Genomic DNA, 9,683 nt, shown 5'->3' on the forward strand with positions numbered 1-9,683 from the left:
GGGTCCAAATGCATAATTTTAAATGAAAGGCACCTCAAAAACTCTAAAAACTCTTGTAGAAGAGCGCCAGGCTTCCTCCTGTGCCAATTGTTAAGTATAAAACGGGTATAGGTTAGAGGCACAAGGCTAGAAGGGGGAAATAGACAAAGGACCTTGCCACAATGGCCGGTCATGTAAAAAGGGATGGGCGCCCATGGGGTTTTTAGGGTTTGTATATTTAAAGTTCAAAAAGTGAATGGAAGCTCATTCTTTGGTGTGTGGCTAACAAGAGGTCTTCTCTTCTTCTCTTCTCCTTGCTTATGTGTGCTCTTGAGAGAGGGAGTGTGAGAGTGTGAGGGAGTGAGGGATCAAGAGGGTGAAGCTCTTCACCATCTTCTCTTCTCTTCTCTTCTCTTCTCTTGCGTGCGTGGCTATGGTGGATGGAGCTTGGAGATGGAGGAGGCTTGAGGATGCTTGAGCTAGCATCTAGGATCGTGGAGCTATTGGGAGAGAAGGCAACTCATATCGGCATCAAGGTAAGCTCACTACACTTGTAGAATCGACGGCACGTCGGCTATGTAAGAGGTAGCCATTAGAGCTCGCTTGGAACGCTTGAAACAATAAGCGGTCTGTGGGTCTTAGTGGTCGAGTGAAAGCTCCACATTTTGGTTCCGTTGCCGGGACCAATGGATTCAAGCTTGAGCGCTTGCGCACCTCATATTGAGCATCGAAGTAAGGGATTTATCCCCGAAATAGAGCTTGAGATAGGTAGGAAGTTTGGGTGTTTTGATCTTCAAAACAAGTAAGTATTTTGGGTTAGTTAGTTTGTTTGATGATTGGAAGATATGGAGAAATCATTTTAGTTTATTACTTTCGATTCTTATTGCATTTAGTATAGGATAGGATTAGGAAATTGAATCGGGAAAGGGTAGGGCTTACTGTTGCAAAACAGGGCAAAAAGGGCATAAATCATGGAAAAAATGGCAAAAAGCTTGCTTGGGATGCTTAATATCAGCAAATGAGTTATTGGGAGCATCAAAGCCTTACCCCAAAGGGGGTTTAAGAGCTAAGAGGCCAAGGGAGAGCTCATTTGCAACCATTGTACAGAGAGAGAGAGAGAGAGAGCCCCCACAAAGATTCTATTCGATCCTGTTGTCGGAGGGCCTACCACTCACCCCATGTATACCAATCACTTCTCTTGGTGCCTTAGTTGGGATCTGGAAATTTGTGTTGGGAGTGATTGCCTAAACCTTGAGATGTGATCGAAATCATCATTGCGCGGCATTTGTCGCACTGCGTTTGGCTCGTCTGAGCAGTCATTGTTAGGCCGAGTCCTAGACTCGGCCCTCCGACCCTCAACCCTAATCGGCCCTCGACCCATAGTCCACTCGGCCCCATTTACCAATTCGGCCCTCGGCCCAAGACCCGACTCGGCCCTCGGCCCAATACTTGACTCGGCACGTCCGAGTGACTCCACTCAGACCTCAACCCGTGAAAAATTTTTGTACTATGACCAGTGCAATTCGGCCCGTCCGAGCCACCCACTCGGCTCTTGCAATTCGAACTAGTTGGGCTGAGTTCGTATTTGGCTCAACTTTTCAAAAATTTGACCCCACCCAGCTAGAGCTCAGTAGCGCAAACTGTCACAAGCCCTCCTGATGCTCAGGAACTTGATTTTGGCACGCGGAATAACAAATCATAAGGCACAGCTGCTTAGAAGTTTGAGTGGGCTTTTGTGAGACCTAGAAACCTAGAGACCTACAGGCAACCCGCTGAGCCATAAAACCCCAATTGGACCCAAAAACGAGCAAGGCAATGTAATAGAAAAGCCCTAAATCCCATCAACACAGCCAAAGAATTGATCGACAAAACCTATCAGGCCCAAAATGAAGCGAGGGTGTGTAAGACACTTAGAGGCTATTTGCCACGCTCACCTTGAATTTTTGCACTTGAAGTGCACTTAAGGAAAACTTAAAGCCTGATTGAGCACAAGTGCACTAGAAAGAACACACACACTAAGTGGAGATAAATTGAGGACTGCATTTAATAAGTCAAGGAACTCACTTAGATAAGCCACTCAAGGAACCCAGGAATAGGAGAAAACCCACAGACAGAGACAAACCATCAACACGCGAAGTAGGACCAAGAAAGAGGCACAAATGAAGTGGATTTGACAAACCTACTCAACCTGATTGATAGCTTGGTGGAGCACGAGAACTCGACTATGGCAAAAGAAAATTCAGACTGTAGGTCTAATGAAGAACTCGACTTAGGCATCTTCCTAGAGGCTATTCAGCAGCTGGTCACCAGCTATGATATGCACACCCGGTATGAGCACCGTGGCCAAACAACAGATGCTATCATCGCAGACTTAGAAGAAGAAATAAAACTAGCCCACAAGGTGTTGCAAAGCATAGCTGCATACAATAGAGACCACCAGGCTAGGAGTCAAAGGGAAATCATGGAGTTGCATGAGGTATAGCGAGTGCTAAACTTAGCTGACAGAAATTGAATGGATCATGAGACAACCCTAGAAGGAGACTTAACACTGAGCGAGCTTCTTATGAAGCAATTGCTAGACAACACCATAGCAGAGTAAAGTGCTGCAGCATTGGTGACCTCACTGCTGGCAGGATTAGGAGCAACCCAAGGCTCTAAGAGCTAGTCTAAAATCCCAATAGTTGCGAAGTAGCTTGACAAGTACCAACCCCACGACGATCCATATGGCTTTGTAGAGCAGTTTGAGAAAGTCTGCAAAGCCAACGACATTTGGGCTCTGCTTAGCTGATAACGGCAGGACTTGGTTACAAGCTTAGACGCTGCAAAGTGAGCAAATTTCAATAGCCTCAAGAATCTCTTCATCAAGAGATTTTTCGAGCCTCGATACTCCAACAATCTGTTAGTACGTCTGATAAATGTCAAGCAGAAGGAGAAGAAGGATATTCACAATTACGTAACCCATGTGAGGAGCCTCTTCAAGAGAATCCCTACAGGCAAACGATCAACTGAAATAGCATTTTCAACTGTGTTCATCAGCAAAATTTGAAACAAGGAATTGTATAAGGATTTGGTAGGGAACTCGACCTTGCAGCGAGATGTGCTAGCTAGGGTTTTTGAGGAAGCCATTAGAGTTGATGATCAGCTGAAAGAGCGGAGCTCCAACATCTCCAACTCAGAAGAAGCCAACTCGCGAAGTTCAGAAAGAGCGTCAGCCTCTAGTGAACGACCAGCCCTATCATCCGAAGATAAGGGAAAGGCCCGTGGCTGATGTCAACTCTTCGGAAGGGGAGCCCCATTGGCCCTTCCTGCACCTAACAATATTAAGCTGGTTGTCCCTAGGGTGGACATAAACCCTACAGGTGTATCTAGAATGCCTGGTCCCTATGTAACCCATCCGCCGAGTGACGCTCCCAGTCCACTATGTGGAAGAGCCAAATGAGGAAGAGACTTACTTATACCCTTATGTCTCTCATGACAACAATGGAAACACAATCCTTATGGATTATCCACCAGTACCGATGATGGCATTAGGGAGAGGATGAGGTATAGGCCTAGGAGAGCAGACGCAGGATCCAGTCATTTGTTGACCTGTGGTCACCCAGGTCATGTCTCATCACGTTGCTCCAAGAGGGAGCAACATAATAGAGACAAAACTGACCTAAGGTGCATTGAGTGCGGAATCACCCATCTCTTCATCAATTTCCCAAAGCGGAAACCTTCGGCAAGTTCAGCCAGCGTACCATCTGTTCCATTGGGACTGTTTGGTGTCGAGAACCTTGATGGGGAGGCCACACCCATCCCATTGCAGGTCGTACCCCGTGCCCAAATGAAGCATGTCGACATATCACTACCGGGACCCAGCAACCTCATGCAGCCTCGATAGGGAAGAAGACCCAGCAACCTCAATGCAGCCTCAATAGGGAAGAAGAGCCGCATGTGAAGGAAGAAGAGGTCGGAGGCTAAGATCGCACTGAAAACTGAGAGTGCTACAACTCTGCCTGTTGGAAAGAAGGTCATGGACGTAGAGGGAGAAACTTCAGCCCCCAAGATGGCCAAAAAGGGAAGTGCCAAGCTAGGGGAATATCCGCATCTGAAGCTCCAACTCGAGGCCATAGAGAAAGTGAAGGACTGGGTGAAAGAGGCCCAAGAGAAGTTAAGGGATGCTGACCCCATCTTGGAGGACGAGATCGAAGCATGAGCACGGCAGTCTCACCCCCTCGACCAAAGTCAAGAGATGCAACTACACCGCAGGCAACATCGCTTAGGCCAAGCCTTGATGCTGCAAGCCCACAAATCAGTCATCACGGCCATTGGCCAGGACAATCTGGTTTAGGAGAGAGACGAGCAGCCGACAGCCTCCTTACCAAGCTAATGACTACCCCTGTGACGTTAAGCCTGGGAGACATGCTTAAGCAACATCCCACGCTATGGCAAGACCTCAAGCAGTGGGTTGAGGGGTCACGAGAACAAGCTGTGGATCTGCACAATCGTGATGTAGAAACACAAATACCAAGTCTAACACTGCACTCTGTGCCAAAATCCTTGCACGTCAATGCTTTCTAGGAAGGTGTCGAGATGCATGCACTGTTACCAGTCCTAGCCTTAGGCGACACAACGAGAAAGGGGATTGTAGACACGGGAGCTAGGGTTAGTGTGATGAGTCACACATTACTACAGACCTGGGGAAACCCACATGTCGAGACCGCTTGGTTTAATGTCACATTAGCAAACAGCATGAGAGTGAAGCCCTTCGAGGTACTTAAAAACTAGCCAATGAAAATCGCAGGTGTCCAGTTCTCTGTCGACTTTATAGTCATGAAGGGGGTGGACTAAGATATCCTGTTAGGCCGACCCTGGATGCACAATGCGAGAGTTATCAAAGATTTGGATAACGGCTTGATCTTACCAGTCGACTTGGAAGACCTCACCAGTCGACTTGGATTCCATCTCCGCGATGCTCAAGGGTGATGCTCAAGTCAAGAAGTCTTATGGGCCCTTAACCAAGTATATCCCATACCCAGAGGATGAGTGAGATTGGATGCATGTCCTTGCTACAGTCAACCTCTCATTCTTGGATCAAGAGGCGTATGAGCAGGCCATTAGGATGATGGGCACGTCTAACGGCACACCCTTCGTACCAGTTTGCATGATGGAAGGAACCCTTCTTGGGAGACCTAAGCCCAAGTACCGAGCAACAAGAGAGAACTCTAGGAGGCTCTGGAATACTTAACGGACAAGCTAGCTGACAATTCAGCAGCAAACTTCAAACCACTCTAGGATCTCTTAGGCGAATCCAAGTGGCAATGGACCAGGGTGCATGACTTGAACCTTATGTACAAGTGGGCCCTAGTCCCTAATCAACGACAAGAGATATACCAAGCCCTAGGAGACGATGAGCATTCTCACACAGAGGACTCTGATAATGAGTTCGAAGACTGCCAATCCTTCAGTGATGAAAGTGTGGGTGAGATGGGCACAGTAGAATACTACACTGAGGGACATGAAATAGAACAATACGGGCAGACTCCAAGCCACAAAAGAGGAGTGTCTACGGGATAGAGTGAGGAATCATGCACATGGATTGTGATCGCACTTGTGGTATGTAGGAGCCATAGACTTTGAGCAAGCAGGTCTAGCTCAACCAGGAATGACACCGGTGCTTAGGACAAAATGACCATCTGAACTATGACCACTAGGGGAGACCCCCTCTTCTAGGGAAGATGGCGAGTTTGACTTTGAGTTGGAGGTAAGCTCGAATAGTGACCCAGAAATACCTAGGCCTTCCAAGATCCGACGCACCAACGGGGACCTATCCGTCCACCTAAGGCACATACGATTGAAGCAAGAACGGGCAAAACAACCTAGGAACATACGAACAACAAAAACCACGAGACCTCCCTAAAAGATTTACAAAATTCAAGAAAGGAGATAGGGTAGCGATCCTATTGGGTGCCAAACGGCAAGGGAAAACGAGCGAACCAATCAAGGGACTAGCCAGGGTCAAGGAGGTGAACTTAGCCCATGAAGGGGAGACACCCAGACCAGCCTTCATTGCTGATGACTTGACTGAGGAAGAGGAAATGAGTCTTGTCGCTCTCTTGCAAGAGTATGTATATGTATTCGCTTGGTCCTTGGAAGAGCTTAAAGGGATAGAACCCAGTGTAGTGACTCATAATATACCCATGACACCAGACGCAACACCAATGAAGCAGTGACTGAAGCAGTGACCGTACCCAATGAATCCAAAGCATGATCATGCTGTCAAGGAAGAGATTTATAAGTTGATGAGAGCGGGATTCATTTAGGAAATTGAGCACACGAACTGGGTATCACCCATACTCATTGTGATGAAAAAAAATGAAAAAATTAGAGTGTGCATCAATTACAAGAAGGTGAACGTTGCTACTAAAAGGGACAATTATCCATTGCCATACACCGAGCACATGCTTGAAAGAGTGGCGGGCAAGGAGGCCTACTATTTTTTGGATGGCTTCTCAGCATACAATCAGGTGTAAGTGCATCCTGCCGACAGGCATGAGTCTACCTTCACCACTGAGTGGGGCATCTTTGCTTACTTACATAGTCATGTCTTTTGGGTTGACTAATGCCCCTGCTACCTTCCAATGTCTCATGTGCACCATATTTAAAGAAATGCTTCGCCAGGAGTTGGAAGTATTTGTCGATGACCTCTACATTCACTCAACCTAGATGGAATACTTAAACAGACTCCAAGCAGTCTTTGAGAGGTGTCACCTATATCGTCTCTCCTTGAACCCCTTGAAATGCCAATTTTGGTTAAAGCATGGATGCATCCTCGGCCATGTGGTGTCGAAGAATAGCATTGCCACTAAATTCTCAAAAGTCAGGGTTATTGTCGACCTTCCATCCCCAACCAACTACAAGGGAGTTCAATGCTTCTTAGGCCATACGGGATACTATCGGCAATTTGTGGTGAATTACACATTGATAGCTAGACCTTTATACAAGCTGCTGATTGTCTTTGAATGGACTGAAGCATGCCAATGAGCATATGAAGAGTTGAAAAAGGCTCTAACCACAACACCAATTTTACGAGCCCCAGATTAGACCATTATCTTCCACGTGCATATCGATGCTTCTAAATTTGTTGTGGGGGCAATGTTGTGCCAACTTGGTGAGCACAACCTAGACTATCCAATGAGCTTTGCTAGTAGATAACTCACTGAGACAGAAATAAACTACTTGATGATAGAAAGAGAGGGCTTGGCCATGGTGTTTGCTGTAAAGAAGTTCCGGCATTATCTATTGGCTACACCCTTTACCTTCTTTGTGGACCATCAAGCCTTGCTATATCTAGTGGACAAACCTTGCGCTACTACAAGACGCATAGCTCGATGGCTCCTTCTACTTTTGGAGTTTGACTTCTCTGTTGTTGTATGAAAGGAAAAACAACACTACATGGCTGATCATATGTCACGCATCTCCACAGGAGAAGTCGTTGGAGAAGGCATTACCAATGAATTGCCAGATACCCACCTCTTTAACCTCTCCAATGAGAGAGATTTATTCAAGGTCTATCTAACGCCATATTGGGCAGATGACATAATCCAAGTTCTTGAGCACGGACTGCCTGAATGACCGATAGAGAAGGCAAGGCTGAGGCGACTCATTCTCAAAATCCAACCCTGCCAGTTGATAGCAAGCCAGCTGTATCGCTTAGGGCAAGATGGATTGCTGCATAGATGTGTGTGCGAGCATGAGATGCACGACGTGCTCTCAAAGGCACACAGCAAAATTGCTACAACGCCTTAATGCATCGAATCAACGTACACACATCTCATGCATGAAGTCGACTGGAACGATTATGTACGCAAAACCATCGACCAGGCGGCTAAAGCACTAGCTTTAGGAAGCACACCAGGGAGAGGAGAATCCCCAGCTTTCGAGGCCAAGGAAAGAAAGAATGCCTCATTTATTGCCTATGGAAGCATTTTGACTATGCTCATCTAGGAGGCAATGAAGGAGACACAAGATGCAGAAGAAGGGGAAGGAGAAACACCTGAAAGGTTACCCCCTCACCAGGACCAAGAGAGGTCCACCAGCGACGACGACAGGACTGAGACTGATAAGGAAGGGCAGGAACAAAAAGAACAATCGAGCAAAAAGCAGGCCAAGAAACCCAAGAAGAAGACAACACAAAAGAAAAAGAAGCCGAATGAAGGCTGCATGAAGGAGAAAGAGGATTTGGAAAAGGCAAAAAGAGAATCCCTCAAGGAGGCCGAGGAGAGAGAGAAGAAGAAGAAACAAGAAGAAGAAAAAGCAAAGGAAGAAGTCAATAGGGCTAAAAAGGTGTCAAAACAAGAGGCTGCAAAGAAGAAAAGGAAAATATAGGAATAAAGAGAGAAACTGGAGGAAGAGTACAAGAAAGTTGAAGAAGGCAACGAAGGGCTACTAAGGAAGAAGAGGAACTAAGAAGGAAGGAGGAGGACTTGGCTAAAGCCATGCAATGGTCCATTTAAGCAGTAGTGCAGGGCTAATGATCTGGGAGCCTGGAGCCCGCTGAGGGAAGAATGGCCTAGTTCTAGCACGCAAGTACCAGAAGTTACGCCGCCCGCTATCCTTGAAGGCAAAGGCAAGGCCCTTCTCCATCCTATCCCATGGTGCCCTCCACCGAACCAACCACCCTCACCCCTAGCATCCCCACTAGCATGGAGGTCTCCAACTTTGTGGCTTGGATACAATATTTTATCAATAAAGAAATGGCCCAAGGAAAGAGTACGAAGACCACGGCAACAGGGCAAAAGAGACCAGCCATAGATGCTGAGTCGAGACAGGACCAGAAGCCTCCGAGAGTGGAAGCCTCGACCACCCTAATCCACACAACAATGATGCCACCAGCCAGCTACGACGAGTACGTCACTGAGTTGCTCTCCCAATTGGAGAGGGCTAAGGAGGAAAAGAGGATGGTTGTGGGGCTGAGTTGGTGGTGGAAAAGGAGTCGATAACCGCCTTCCACCTGGAAAAAACCCGCACAATAGCCATGCAACAATGACAGATCTTTGACCTCAAGCATGAACTAAAGGCCAAGGATGACATGGAGAAGAGCTACAAGCAGCGGCTCGAGGATGAGAATCAAGAACTGGTGCAGATGTAGAGAGCATATAAGCTCCTCCTGATGCAACATGGAAAATTGGAAGCAAAAATTGCCAATATGGAGCAAATGATGGAGGAATTGAATGCCAAAGAAGAGGAGAGAAAGCAGGACAGGGAGCAGCAAGAAAAGGAGATCGAGTCTATGACTAATCAGCTACACTTGGGAAGGAAAGAGTATGAGAAAATGAGCAGGGAACTCAAAGCCTAGGAGTAGAAGCTCGTAACCCTGGCACAAAAGTAGGGGGAAAGCAAGGAGGAAATGAACAAGAGAGCAGAGGAATGGGCAGCGCAGAACAAAAAAAGGGTGAAGACACTAGCACGGTGCATCGCATTGGTGGAGAAAGAAAAAATCATTGTAGAAAGTAAACAAGACGTCGCCCAGATAGCCTTTTTAGTGCTTAGAAACAGGCCTTCATAAACATGCTACTGGACACGATCCGCCCGGAGGGAAAGGAGTCATTGGAGGTAGTGCAAAAAAAACTGAGCATCGCACGCAGAGCCCTGCATGTGGGGCTACAGATGTCACCCCAACCTGCGGAGGTTAGGCTGAGCCTAGAAGAGCAATGGAAGTA

This window comes from Lygodium microphyllum, chromosome 26, assembly GCF_053477565.2.
Source record: "Lygodium microphyllum isolate KBCC chromosome 26, Lygodium_microphyllum_v1.1.10, whole genome shotgun sequence".
NCBI lineage: Eukaryota > Viridiplantae > Streptophyta > Polypodiopsida > Schizaeales > Lygodiaceae > Lygodium > Lygodium microphyllum.